This window comes from Protomyctophum bolini, assembly GCF_963924005.1.
Source record: "Protomyctophum bolini genome assembly, chromosome: 19".
Classification (NCBI taxonomy): domain Eukaryota; kingdom Metazoa; phylum Chordata; class Actinopteri; order Myctophiformes; family Myctophidae; genus Protomyctophum; species Protomyctophum bolini.
Genome location: NC_137880.1, coordinates 4,390,504 through 4,405,771, shown reverse-complemented (window position 1 = coordinate 4,405,771; position 15,268 = coordinate 4,390,504). Strand labels below are relative to the sequence as shown.

Sequence of the window (15,268 nt, the reverse complement as noted above, 5' to 3'; positions counted from 1 at the left end):
AACAGAAGTACAGACATTTTTATTAGAAAAACTAAGAACACGCATTTATTATTATACAAATTAACCGTTAGGCCGATAACAATATTCTGATATTTCTAACGGTCGGCTATCCGGTTACCAGTCGACATCCCTAATCATTATCCATGGTGTTAAAGTAACAAAATAAATTACTTCACATAACTTTTTTAGTATTTTGCTAAAATATTTCTAAAACTTTCAGAACTGTAACGTGTAGTTAGTAAAGTCAATCTTACAAAATGCTCATTTTGTATATGGAAGAATGGATTAAAAATGTTGGAATCCATTGTTGGAAAAAGAGAAAAGAACCCGCACTTGACAAAGTTTTGAGCCAAGGCTCTTCATCTGATCAAACTCGAGATGTGAGTGATTCACCCATTTTAATAATAGACACCCACGGGTCACGTTACTAGTCAGTGGGTGGAACATGGTCATCAAATCAATTAATCAAATATAACTATACAGTGTTTCATATTTTCCGTGTGGACAGTGGAATAAGCCCAAATGGGTAACCCTTCATTTTACGGGACCTGGTAGTAGTTCACACAGTAATTACTAGGTAATTACCAACAAACTACTGGGTAATTTCCAGCTAATGGATTTACCTGGTAATTGCATGGTAACTTACATTACTCAGTATTTACTATGTAATTACCAAGTGTTTTCCCTGACAACTATGGGTAAATGGGTACTACCCATGTAAACACATGGGCCCCTATTTATCAATCGAGTGTACAATCTGCCACAGATTCGAGTGCAGGTTTCGTAGTACAACCACGTCGCCACGGCATTTATATAGTGATCGCAAACAGCTGATCCTTCCTTAATTTCATTCCGACGTTAATAAATGTGACGGCTGAAATCTATCTGGCACGCCCGATGAAATCAAGCCTCGCCATCGTTTTTGCGACATGAACAACGTAGTACGACCTTGGAAACCATAGTTACATGACGAAAAAAGTCAATAAAAACGTTTCCCTCTCATACACACACACGCAGACGCAACTTTTAAATAAATAAAGAACGAAACTTTTTCTCCTCTCGCCTCGCTTGCCTTGCTGCCCGCCTCACACACACACACACACGTACGCACATATCGCAACTTATTTGCAAGCAATTGTCACTGTGTCACCGGCGTAGGGTCCAGCCTTGTGCATGCAAATTTCTTGTTAGTAAACTACAGCATGCAAGCCGCCTTTGTTAATGGTCCCCCAAACCGTTCACACTTCACACCTATCGGCCGGGGATTTGCTGCCCCCCCCCCCCCCCGCGCATGCTAATTTGCCCATTCAATCATTTGATCCACGCTACGCGCCTGCTGTGTGTTGTTAGTTTTAGCCTATATTAAATGATTACATTATTTTTTCATTTAATATAGCCTACAACAATATATTTTTGAACCTGCATGTGAACAAATAGGCGCGCACACACACGCTGCTGTTTTGCAACATCTCCTCCTCTCCTGACCTGTCTGTCTGTCTCTATCACCGTGGTCCGTTCATGACACCGTGACCATGCACGTTTATGACAATCTATTTAGATTACCTCGCTATAGAGCTCAGCAGTCCCGCCCCCTCTCAGAAAAGCGAGTGGCCCAGGAAATGAAACCCCAATGCATTCTTTCATCGGCACTTCGAATATAATTTATTTAAAGACGGTTACGCCGCGGACAAAGCCAATTCGGATCATGACAAATCATGACAATGAACACAATGTTTTGGGACGATCAAATAATTTACAAGACGAAAAACAAAACAAATAGTGTTGTCTCCTGCCTTTATTTTCTTCTTTCTAATGATTTGATCGTCCCAAAACATTGTGTTCATTGTCATGATTTGTCATGATCCGAATTGGCTTTGTCCGCGGCGTAACCGTCTTTAAATAAATTATATTCGAAGTGCCGATGAAAGAATGCATTGGGGTTTCATTTCCTGGGCCACTCGCTTTTCTGAGAGGGGGCGGGACTGCTGCGCTCTATAGTTGCAGTGGCTAGGCTCATGCACTGGCACTGGTGGGCTGGCAGCCTGGCTGGCTGGGTTAGCCTACCTATCTCCGATGCGGTCGGGCGGTCCCGTGTACTTGCACTGGCACGCCGGCACGGCACACTTGGCATTCGAGCGACACGTCAGGTTTATCCTTAAAATGGCGAGATGTAACTCGAGAAAGACATGGCTGTAGATTGCACTATAGCCTACTCGTTGGTTGGTAGACTTGACTATAGCTGCAGCACTGCAAATTCCATCTAGAGTCTAGAATAGATCCATGTCATGGATGTTATAACTTCCAAAGGGGAAGTGCAAAACACTGTTTAAATGGCGCGTCAAAGCATCAAGCGCGATTTTAATTGTAAAGTTGGAAATCCCCTACTCATTTCATATGACACAAAGACACATCGTTGATGTAGGCCTATTCATTTTTTTTATTTTTCTTTGTTTACATGTAGCCCATATACATAGAGTTTTATATTCAACCTTTTAGGAGTGAATACATATGTTTAGAAAAACTGGTGATGACAAAGCGTACGACAGCTCCCGACCAGACGTGAGTTTTGAACTTTGTCAAGTTCAATTTCAAGCTTTGGCGGGAAATGGTAAAAAAAAGAAATCACCCATATTTTGGCGTACGCACGGTTTATAAATGAGGGCCATGGGGTGGTAGACTACCAGGAAATTACCAGTCCCGACAACTACCATGTAATTACCTGATAGGTACCCAGTAAGGAAGGAGGAACTGTTCTGTAAAAGGAAGTGTGCTCTATTTCCATATTACCATGGGGAAGCACCCTATGATCCGACGGACCATTGCTCCGAAGGAGCATTGGTCCGAGGTGCGCTGGGGGTCGGGAGAGGGTGGGTGGTTAGGTTTAGGTGTCTGCCCCTGGGGAGGTTAGGGTTAGGGTGAGGGTTTGAGGTAGGTTGTCGATCGGACCAATGGACCGTCGGCATATTGACGCGGACCCATTACCATGTACCTACCTGGCAATAAGGGGCTTTCTCGGCCCCACCCATCTTCAATTGTTTATATTGTGTTTAGTTTCCAAGATGGCCGCAGCACCAGGAGGGGGTGGGGCGGAGGTGAGCGGGTGAGGTTGACATATGCCCTTACTGAGCTGCGTTCACACATTCACGACACCTGTCTTGGTCTGTCTTATGTCTGTGTTTAACGGCTGCTCCAATGCATTTCCAATGGAAGCCCATATGGTTTGACCAAAAAAATTGTTTGATGGAGGGAGGGGAGAGGCTCACATAGATTCAAGATTCAATTCAAGATTCAAGACTTTATTGCCATGTCAACAGAGTTGATTGGAATTTGTTTCAGTGCACTAAAAACATACATACGATACATACACATATTCACATCACATAATCAGACAGAACACAATACAAAAGTACAGGCATCATATGAGGGGGACCAATAAATAAGAAGAATACAAAACGTTACAATTCATGTTGAATAAATAAATAGCAAATTCATCACAGTTCATCGTTTTACAAAGCAGCTTCACGCTGTAAAGTGCGAGTGAAAAGAGGGTCAGCATTCAAGAGGCGAATAGCCTCGGGATAAGTGCTGTTCTTGAAGCGGGAGGTATTGCACTTTAGAGACCGGAGTCTCTTACCTGAGGGCAGGGGTGCAAAAAGAGAGCAGGCAGGGTGGGAGGGGTCGGCGACAGAGTTGGGTGTAACGAGTAACGGAAAATATCGTTACTGTAACGACACTACTTTGGTCGGTAGCGAGTAATATAACGACACTACTCCTCCAAAATTGATAATCACACTACAGTTACTGGTCGCTTTAGCGCTGCCGTTACTCGCTACTTGCGTCATGTGGCTGCTTTCAGCAGTGTTGCTTTAGAGAATAATGCACACAACGGAGATGAGTTGAACATGAACACTAATGGTGCGCTGGCAACGCAGTACGCAGTACGGACTAGAACATGTCAAACCGGTGTCAGATCATCAGCAGCACAGCATTTTTCGTTACTGTCGTGGACTCGTAGGGTGGCCATGACGTCCGGTTTTAGACCCACCTTTCCTCCTCCCAACTCAACCTCTGGCCGGACACATCATTGTCCGTTTTTTTGTGATATAGCCTACAGTGCTTGTGTAAGTTGTGTCATAACTGTCATTTAAGTCGTCTCTGTATTAAAATCTCCGTAGCACTTTTTCGCTGCACAGAAAGCTCCCAGTCTCCCCACTGTCACAGAGACAGAGCAGGCGTTGGGGTGTTGCCATGTCCGCTTATTACAAGCGACTTTGGGCTTGTTTTATGATAGCCCAGTCAGGCTTCTTTTGGGCTGTTTTCATAGACATGGCTGCTTGTTTCTCTTCTAAAACCTGGCAACACTGCCAATGGGAGGGTCTGTTTGTTTGTTGTAGAACGTGTGCTCTCACAATCACTAGTTAGTTAATGTAGAGATAAATAAACCAAATATGCCGAAATGAAAAACTACATTTAATGAGCAATGGAGCAGGGGACTCCACATCATAAAGAAAGGGATCCTAAAGCACTTTGAACATAATTATAGTCTACTGATTTATCTCAGTCTCATTATTTTATTTGAATATATATTGTTGGGAAAGTTAATATTTGCCTAGAACCACGTGGTACAGTGGTTTTCAACCATTTTCATATCAAGGTCCAGTATGTATTCTGCATTTTAGCCATGGACCACCATTTGATGAGATTTGGCCTCACAGACCCCAAACTAAATATTATATTGTTGTGTGGCAGTTCAGTGCAAATTATTTGACAATGCATCTCAGGCGATTTTATGGAGTAACGCAAAACTGCAAAAGTAATGTAACGAGTAATGTAACTAGTTACTTTCTCCAGGGAGTAATAAAGTAATGTAAGGCATTACTTTTTTCAAAAGTAATATGTAATATGTAGTGCCTTACTTTTATGAGTAACGGACCCCAACTCTGGTCGGCGATCACCTTCTGCATTCTGCGCTTAGTGCGTGTGGTAAGGCAAGATGTTTCCTGTGATTCTGTTTCAGACAAAGAAATAGGCAGTAGTACAGGTAATACAGTCTTTGAAAGTTATCCTGTTTTTGCGTATTTGTTACCGGGTGGTGGTGTAATAATATTGCATTTTATCTTGATGTAGTTGATGGCTGGTAATGGTGGGGATACTGGTGTTTTGGGACCTGGGAACTCTATGGTTGTTTCCTCTTGCAGTGTGTACAGTGTGCTGTCCAGGGGGAGAAGCAGACTTATGGACACGTGTTGGAGCGGAGAGGATGCCGCCAACGACACTGATCATTTAGTCTTAGTCGTTATCACTCCCTGATATAATTTTACACACCCATGGTAAACACCAGATTGGGTAATAATCTACTAAATACTGGGTAAATACCTGGTAATCTTCCAATTCTGGAGAAAGAACATGGTAATGTCATGTAAACCACGCTTCCTTTCACAGTACAGTTCCATATTTCTTACATGGTAACTTGCTAAAGGTTTTACCTGTTAACGTTTTGGAAATGTATGTGGTCAAAAAGTTATTGCCAGTTCAAAATTTAAAGTTCAAAGTTCAAAATACACCCTGATGGGGGAGGATTATAATCGACAATTACCAGGTAGGTACATGGAAGTAGAGCACACTTCCTTTTACAGGACAATTCTTCCTTCCTACCTGGGTACCTATCAGAGTAGCAGATTGCAGATTGCAGGCCCTAGATGTGTCACAGAGACTACATTTATTTTGGGAGCGTTTTACCCATTGCTGGCTGTCTGAATACCAAAAACAATGTCACCAAAGGGAATGAACGAGGGCTTTCCTTTCAGGCACCTTTTTCTTCACTGTAACTATGATGTATATACATCGGAGGGTTACACTCTCTGTAACCCAGGTTCTCTGAGTGGAGAGACTGGCTCTCCACTACATATTGTTCAATATGTACGGGAACTGACCCCACAGGGCAGTGTTCATGGATATCTCTTTAAGACACATCTTCTATGGTGGCCCTGCCCAGATGCCAATCAGCGGGCTATTTAAGCCCCATCTGTGCAGTGCCACTTCGATTAATTCTTGATTGACACGCATTTCGGAGCGGCTCTTTTGTGGAGAGCCAGTCTCTCCACTCAGAGAACCTGGGTTACAGAGAGTGTAACCCTCCGTTCTCTATCGTGTTCGAGACTGGCTCTCCACTACATATTGTTCAATATGTACGGGAACTCTCTAAGACACACCGCGAGGAAATAAGCAGACCAGCTGCCCCTGCGGCAGCCCGAGGCAGTTTAACCTGAATTCCATCCGAGCCTATAAGTGGTGAGCGCCATGAGTCACAGGCGCTTGCCAAAACGCTCCAAAACTTCAGTATTCATACCAAGTAAGTAATACTCGTGGCCTAGGCGCAAGACGCCACCTAGGCTCAGCTGGCCCAGCATGATGCTAGGCCAGTGACCACCGGGGTGAAGGGCTGCTCAAGCCAGCCCGTCAGATGCCCGGCCGACCTGACCGGTCAAGGTGCTGGTGACCCTACCGCTGAGTAGCACGCAGGAGCGACTCCCACAGGGGGAGCGGATGCCACCACGTTCCATCGGTAGGACAGGGTGAATGTAGACAGAGTCGCCCATGTCACTGCTGTGTAGATCTCTGTCAGAGATACACCATTCTACAGCAACCAGGGGGCTGTTGTCCCATGGGCAGAGTGTGCCCGCCTTCCAGGCGACCCTGGCACTCCTGCCTGCTTGTCCCTGTTGGATCACCCCTGTGATCCGGTGGGACAGTCCACCCTTCGACCATGGTCTACCCGAGCACTCTCTGATCAGGCCGTATGGTATAGAGTGCAGGGATTGGTGCCAGCACCACCTAACCATTGCCATGTAGGAAGCGGCAGCCTCCTTCATGCACTGATAGGGACATTCTTGTGGCTGACACTGCTAACAACAAGAATGCTGTCCTGCGAGAAGCCACCCAAGTGTCCACGCTTAATTGGCTCATGCCGCAAGGCAGACAGTACCACCTCCCGTGGGGGGGCTGCCGACCTAATGTGCGAGCACCCGGTACACCGTGGTCTCCCTCAGCCCTAAGGGGCGGAGGCACCAGCTGGCTCACTGCCAAGAGATGCCAGCCAGCAAACTAGTGCTGTGGGATCCAACAAACGGGCACCGGTCACGAGGACGTCCCACGCCAACATCCGTGGATGTACTCAAGAACGACGCAGGAGCGCAAAGTACCAACAAACTGGCCAGATGGAGATCCAGGATCACCGGAAACGACAATGGAGGGCTCGTCTGAGGACGACCTCGAGAGAGCTACAACCCATGACATGGTGGAACCTACTCAGGGGTCCACCTGAATTGACCGCCACTGTCTCGAGAGACAGCATGTGGGGGCTGGGTACCCTGAACTGTCAGGACTGAGGAGTGGGCTCGGTGTGCTGAGCACCTCTAGCCATACCCCGCCGGTTGGCCCTGGAATTGTTTGTTTACGCTCTCTGCCGTGTGGTCTGGCCGGACCGCGGCGGCAACGATCAGCGACCGTAGATGGCCTCAGAGTACGCCGACTAGGTCAGCTCCTCTGGGTTCTACCCCGCTACCCGCCGCAACGGTTTACAGCCGCGATGATCAACCAGGAGGTTCACCGACGAGGTCGGTTTCGCTCGGGGTCTCACAGCGCTTCTGCAGCCAGGGACCCCAGGCTCCACCAACGAGGTCGGCTTCGCACTTGGGACCCTTTGGCCGCACCGAGCGCCGTCTCAAGGTTTCCCCCGACGAGCAGGTTTCACCAGGGAGCGGACGCACGGACCGAACGCCGTCTCAAGGTTTCCCCCGACGAGCAGGTTTCACCAGGGAGCGGACGCACGGACAAGTCTGAGGCTTCCTCCGCGAGGCAGATTCGGCACTCAGTCTTGTTGCTGTTGTTGTTGGCTAGCTGCGCCTAGATAGCCATGACTTCGTGACTTCTCTGGATGAGAAGAGCTTTCTCTGTGGTTTCAGACCGGTAACCGGATTCTACCCCGCAGAGTCACACCTAGGTGCATAAACGGCTCGCCGTGACACACTGTACACTGTATCGTGTGCTCTGCCCGACAGCCACAGCACGCTCTGCTGTGTCACTGAGCCCGGCTCCACCGTGAAACTACACCACGGACGCATGAGCTGACCTCGTCAGCAATACGCCCTATAGTGTGATAATGGCTGAGATTCAGGCATACTTCCTGGCAGACCCAGCATGTCATGTCTGTGTCACTGGGGAACCAGATCCACAGACAGAACTACACCACGGTCGCGTAAGCAGGCCCCCCGCCAGCAATACGACCGTATAGTGCACTATAATGGCTGCATAATTTGCCTTCAACCAAACGTCGGACAGACACAGCACGTCCTGTCTGTGACCGAACTACACCACTGTCGCGTGAGCTGACGCCTCGCCAGAATTACGGCAGTATAGTGCGCTATGATGACTGCCCAACATAAAGGGAAACCTTCGACTGACCCCAAGGAATTTGTTAGTCTCACCTACAAACGAGAACACAGCTAACCCGAGAGGGCGAGTCAACGCTCGCTCCCTAAACTGCACACCGTAGTGCATTAATAGGCTGCTGACACTCGTAAGTAGTCTCACTAAATCCTTCTTTACAGACCTGTCCATACCAGGCAGGACCGGAGAGAGGTGGGGCTATAGCCTGAGCTTAGCTCCCCCAGCTCTGCCAACCTGGGACAAGGTTCAAGGTAGTCTTTATTTGTCTCTCTTGAGAAAACATTGTCTTGGAGACAGAGTCACAGCTGTATACAAATAGCATGTACCTATATATACATATATGTATACATCTTGTATTGTACACCATATTTTAACTGTTCGGAATGTGCTCCACAGGGAGTGGGCCCATAGTAATTGCTTGAACGTGAGGGGTCATAATCTACCCTTTGCAGCTCACAATGCTGCATAAACGAATCAAGGCAACATGGTACCCTAAGACATCCCCATGACGCGGATTCTCAGTGTGCTCTCTCTTTGTTAGGACAGAGTCCCCAAATCAATGTCCACAGTTTGTTTTGTGTCACCAGCAGAGTTATGGACCTCTGGAAGAGGTTGTACATAAACTGCTCGGCCGCTCTGAGGCGCTCTAGCACAAAACAATCTGACATTAAGCACACTGGAGGCTTCCAAACTTTTGTATCTCATACCAGTAGGCCTACAAGTCCACATGCATAGTGTGTTGTTGTAGCCATTATCATACTTATAATAATAACAATAATAATGAATTGCATTTTTATAGCGCTTTTCCAAGTGCTCAAAGCGCTTTACAATGGTACATATATATATGCCTGTACTGTATTGTACAGACTGTACAATACATTGGTAGTGTATCAGCTTACGTGATACACATACCTGTATGCTTGTATTGATACACACAGGTATATATATATATAAGCATATAAGTATATATTAACCAGAACCAATTGTGACAGAGTAAGCGATTTAATTGCAGCGCCTAACACGGTGGGTCATCTGGAGTTTTTGTCTCCTGATCTTTGAGCCACACCGCCCTCTTGTGAACCGTGAGGCACAGTGCAGTCTGGGCAGCCGTCCCTGACGAGCATACCTCCTACACTATGACGCTCACGTCAACCTGTCAATGAGGAAGTTGGAACACGCTGGAATTGTTTGTTTACACTCTCTGCCGTGTGGTCTGGCCGGACCGGACCGCGGCGGCAACGATCAGCGAACGTAGATGGCCTCAGTGTACGCCGACTAGGTCAGCTCCTCTGGGTTCTACCCCGCTACCCGCCGCCACGGTGTACAGCCGCGATGATCAACCAGGAGGTTCACCGACGAGGTCGGTTTCGCTCGGGGTCTCACAGCGCTTCTGCAGCCAGGGAGCCAAGGCTCCACCAACGTGGTTGGCTTCACGCTTGGACCCTTTGGCCACACCGAACGCCGACCCAAGGTTTCCCCCAACGAGCAGGTTTCACCAAGGGTTGGACGCACGGACCGAACGCCGTCTCCAAGGTTTCCCCCAACGAGCAGGTTTCACCAAGGAGCGGTCGCACGGACAAACTGAGGCTTCCTCCGCAAGACAGATTCGGCACTCAGCTTGTTGCTGTTGTTGTCGTTGTTGTTGTGCAGCTACGCGGCGCCCAGAGAGGAGTCGTCAGGACGACCGGCTCTCTTCTTACCTAGGTAAGTGGACTGTGTGCCACGCAGCTTCATGTTCTAAATATATATATTTATATATATATATGTTGTTTAATAGTGTCAAAACTGCTGAGATACACGAAACGTCTGCTCTCGTGGAAATCAAAAAATCGAAGTGGCACTGCACAGATGGGGCTTAAATAGCCCGCTGATTGGCATCTGGGCAGGGCCACCATAGAAGATGTGTCTTAAAGAGATATCCATGAACACTGCCCTGTGGGGTCAGTTCCCGTACATATTGAACAATATGTAGTGGAGAGCCAGTCTCGAACACGATAGAGAACCTTGAATTGTTGCGTAAGACAATACTTGATTATGTGAATTATTTATATATAGATCATATTAATCATGATGTCCATTTATGCTTATTCCACTGTATATAGTGATATTTCATTAATTTATTTGATGACCATGTTGTGTTGGTTCCACCCACTGACTAGTAACGTGACCCGTGGGTGTCTATTTAAATGGGGGGATCACCCACATCTCAAGTTTGACCAGATGAAGAGCCTTTGCTCGAAAAGTCGTTAATACAGTTTAACTTTTGGAGCAAATGAGTGTGCGCCCGTGTGGTAGAGACCAGCGGGTGGCGCATTTAGCTGCGGTTGAACCCAATATATTATAAATTAATATTGGATAAATCTCGGGTGAAATAATGCGGGAAAAGAATTAATGGCATTTATCTATATGCTTATTATCGCTTTTAAAACGCACAAAATCTCGGTGTGCGTGCATTAGTAGTATTTTAATTACATCATTTTCCATGATCTGGCACAAATTAGCCAACACAACTATGAAGTTGGGTCCTGACTGTTGCACAACAACAACAACAACAACAACACAGTGGTCTCCTACAGGCAGCTACGCTAAAGTTGCTAACAGGCAGCTAGTGAGTCTGAGAGAAACTTAAAACTAAGTAATACATATATGTTTTGCGTGGGACTGGGAGTGATTCAGTTCTTTACCCTGCCGATGACTGCTGGATATGCTGTATGAAAATACGTTGCAAAGAACTTGGACAGCGTGTGTGTTACCATAGATATATACAACCACTACGTGGCATTCCCAAGTCCCATTCACTCACCTGTCTCCAACTCCCTCGTCAGCCCACCTGTGAACACTTTGCCATTAACCTGCCTCCTATAAATACTGGACTCATTGCACAAACAAACTGTCAGAACATAAACCATTGTCTGGTGCTCAACCTTGTTGTTTCCTGGATGTTTCCTGTGTTGATCTTGGAGTTGCTGGTTCCCTGTTTTGGTTTGGTTTGGACTTCTCTGCCTTGTGTATTTTTTGAAGGTTTGCATTTTTGGACATTCTGTTTTTGTGCTTCTGTAACGTTCAGCTTTTTTGGCATTCCTCATTTTCTGTATGCAGCTACTGCTAACTTTGTGTTGTGTATGCTTGACCGTGTTTGGTTCAATGCATCAGTTAATTTGAACTTGCCTGCTCTCTGCATTTGGCTTCAGTCACTGCCACCGTGACACTAAGTAACATTGGTGAACTGTTGAGAGAGTGGTTAGTGACATTGTTTGTACAAGTAGTATAAATAGCCGATCTACAAGCTCACAACGCGTCACAGCGACGCATTGTGAGCTTGTAGATTGGCTATACTGTATACGCTGGGCGCTTCCCTGCGCAGCGGATTTCGGGTGGTGTGGATTAACCCATTCAGATTCTAAAAATGTCTTCTACATCCTGACAGTTTTCTGAAAAAGCTACGTTTCTGTGTCAGTGGTTCTTCGATTTTTCAAAAATAGCAGACCTACAAGCTCGTAGCGTGCCACTCGGTGGTGCGCTATGGGCTTGTAGATCTGCTATTTTCAATAGCTAAAGCATAACATGCTATAACACCAACAGGGGTTCCCGCCCAAAATTGATTAATACATTTGATTAATGTATAAATTGCGGTCGGATAACGGGCGGATTATAATTATGCACACACGGATTCGGGTGACAAAAAAGCTCATCTGCTGATCTCTAGTTATTTTCTCTTTTTCTGATGCTACTTTTGAACCCAGCACCTCTACCAAGTGATGTGCATATTATATTGGTTTTTTGTAGGAATCCAGTGTTGACCATCATGCTATGTTTCTACTCCTAGACATCCTGTACATGGTTGTGTGTAAAGAGGAGGTTTCCACTGAACAGGAGAGGAGCCCCAGTCTGCTCCAGCAGGAACCAGAGGCTCACCACATTAACAAGGAACCAGATGAGCTTAAAAAAGAACAGGAGGAGCTTAAAGAGGAACAGGAGGAACTACTTCAAAGACCAGAGGAACCTGTTGGGTCAACTATGACATTACTGGCAGTGAAAGGTGAAGAAGAAAATTATGTTGATGATGAAGAAGAAGACATATCTTCCCACTGCTCTGAGGTTGAAGTTGAACTTGAATCCGACACTGAAGTCACTGAAGACAGTGATGATTGGGAGGAGACCAGTGAAGACGATGATGACGAACAACGTGACAAGAGTTTCAGGGACTCAGGTTCCCTGAAGAAGCACCAGCGTGTCTACACTGGAGAAAAACCTTTCCAATGTAAACATTGTGACAAGAGTTTCAGATATTCAACTAATTTGATTACACACCAGCGTGTTCATACTGGAGAAAAACCTTACCACTGTAAACATTGTGACAAGAGTTTCAGAGATCCAAGTCATTTGAAGACACACCAGCGTGTCCACACTGGAGAAAAACCTTTCCAATGTAAACATTGTGACAAGAGTTTTGGTAGGTCATCTTACCTGAAAATACACCTTCGTGTCCACACTGGAGAAAAACCTTTCCAATGTAAACATTGTGACAAGAGTTTCGGATACTCCAGTGACCTGAAGACACACCTTAGGGTCCACACTGGAGAAAATTTCCAATGTAATCATTGTGACAAGAGTTTTGGTAAGCCATCTTACCTGAAAAATCACCTTCGTTTCCACACTGGAGAAAAACCTTTCCAATGTAAACATTGTGACAAGAGTTTCAGTCAGTTAAAATACCTGAAAACACACCTTCGTGTCCACACTGGAGAAAAACCTTTCCAATGTAAACATTGTGACAAGAGTTTCCGATACTCCAGTGACCTGAAGACACACCAGCGTGTCCACACTGGAGAAAATTTCCAATGTAATCATTGTGACAAGAGTTTTGGTAAGCCATCTTACCTGAAATATCACCTTCGTGTCCACACTGGAGAAAAACCTTTCCAATGTAAACATTGTGACAAAAGTTTCAGACTCTCATCTCTCCTGAAGCGACACCTTAGTGTCCATACTGAAGAAAAACCTTTCCAATGTAATCATTGTGACAAGAGTTTCAGATTATCCCGTGACCTGAAAATACACCAGCGTGTCCACACTGGAGAAAAACCTTTCCAATGTAAACATTGTGACAAGAGTTTCGTACAGCCATCTTCCCTTAAAAGACACCAGTGTGTCGACACTGGAGAAAAACCTTTCCAATGTAAACATTGTGACAAGAGTTTCCGTCAGCAATCTTCCCTTAAAAGACACCAGTGTGTCGACACTGGAGAAAAACCTTTCCAATGTAAACATTGTGACAAGAGTTTCAGGTACTCCCGTGACCTGAAGAATCATCAGCTTTGCCACACTGGAGAAAAACCTTTCCAATGTAAACATTGTGACAAGAGTTTCCGTCAGCAATCTTCCCTTAAAAGACACCAGTGTGTCGACACTGGAGAAAAACCTTTCCAGTGTAAACATTGTGACAAGAGTTTCAGTTACTCCCGTGACCTGAAGAATCACCAGCTTTTCCACACTGGAGAAAAACCTTTCCAATGTAAACATTGTGACAAGAGTTTCAGATACGTCGGTGACCTGAATAAACACCAGCGTGTCCACACTCGAGAAAAACCTTTCAAATGTAAAGATTGTACCAAGAGTTATAGTCAATCATTTTCCCTGAAAATACACCAGCGTGTCCACACTGGAGAAAAACCTTTCCAATGTAAACATTGTGACAAGAGTTTCATAAACTCCGGTGACCTGAATAAACACCAGCTTGTCCACACTCGAGAAAGACCTTTCAAATGTAAAGATTGTACCAAGAGTTTTACTCAATCATTTTCCCTGAAAATACACCAGCGTGTCCACACTGGAGAAAAACCTTTCCAATGTAAACATTGTGACAAGAGTTTCAGAGATTCAAGATATCTGAAGAGACACCTTTGTGTCAACAGTTCTCACAGGACAATACAAAAAATGACCTTGCAACACAGGAAAAATCTAACGAGTTCTCAGCCTATTTCAGGGAAAAGGTCACTTCCATATGCATGGATATTGCCAAAACCCCTGCCCTTTTCAGAAGCACTTTATCCCAGTTCACCCCAGTAGACAACGAAATTGTTAGCAAAGTGGTAAGGGCTCTACTTGTTCCCTTGACCCTATCCCCACTAGCTTTTTTAAAACGGTTTTTAACTGCCTATCTGGTGAGTTATTAGAACTAATTAATAAATCTCTGCTTACCGGTATTTTTCCTGGGTCACTCAAAAGTGCCTTAGTTAAACCCATCCTTAAAAAGAAAACACTGGACTATCTGGTTCCCAGCAACTATCGGCCAACCTCCTGTTTTTTTTTGTTTTTTAATAATACTGTTTTTATTAGGCATTTTTTGTATGACATCAGAATATTATTGACAATGATGAGTAGTTCAGTTAAATAAAATGAAAAAAATAACAGGCAATGTAAATGTTCCACGTACAATACAATACAAAAAATACATAAATGTGATAAACATGAAAAAACAGTTAAACAATGATTTTACAGACAAACAAAAGAGACAACAGGACAGACACTCTTGCTCTCAAACTTTCCCAACATGTTGTAAATTAAGTGAATTACAGACATTCTCTTTTTTTAAATGATGAAAAATAAAATAAAGAAAAAACACTCTGTTCCTTTTTTTTCCTTTCTTTCCAATTTTCTATTGTGCTATCTATTGTGTAGGAGGGGTTAGCGTGCACCTATTGAAATATTCAATGAAGGGTTGCCATGTCTGGTAGAATCTATCTTCACTCCCTCTCAATTCAAATTTAATCTTTTCCAATTGTAAGTAGTGCATAACATCTCTCATAAGTGAAGTGTG

General features: G+C 45.1%; 1 long non-coding RNA gene across 1 annotated transcript in view; it reads left to right on the top strand.

The window, feature by feature from the left end:
* LOC308333956 overlaps positions 1 to 14,991 on the top strand; it is a 32,264-nt gene extending 17,273 nt beyond the window's left edge. The window contains exon 3 of the long non-coding RNA XR_013965841.1: positions 12,275 to 14,991. This is a non-coding gene — a long non-coding RNA (uncharacterized lncRNA). The remainder of the gene's footprint in view (positions 1 to 12,274) is intronic.
* The last annotated feature ends 277 nt before the right edge of the window (positions 14,992 to 15,268 follow it).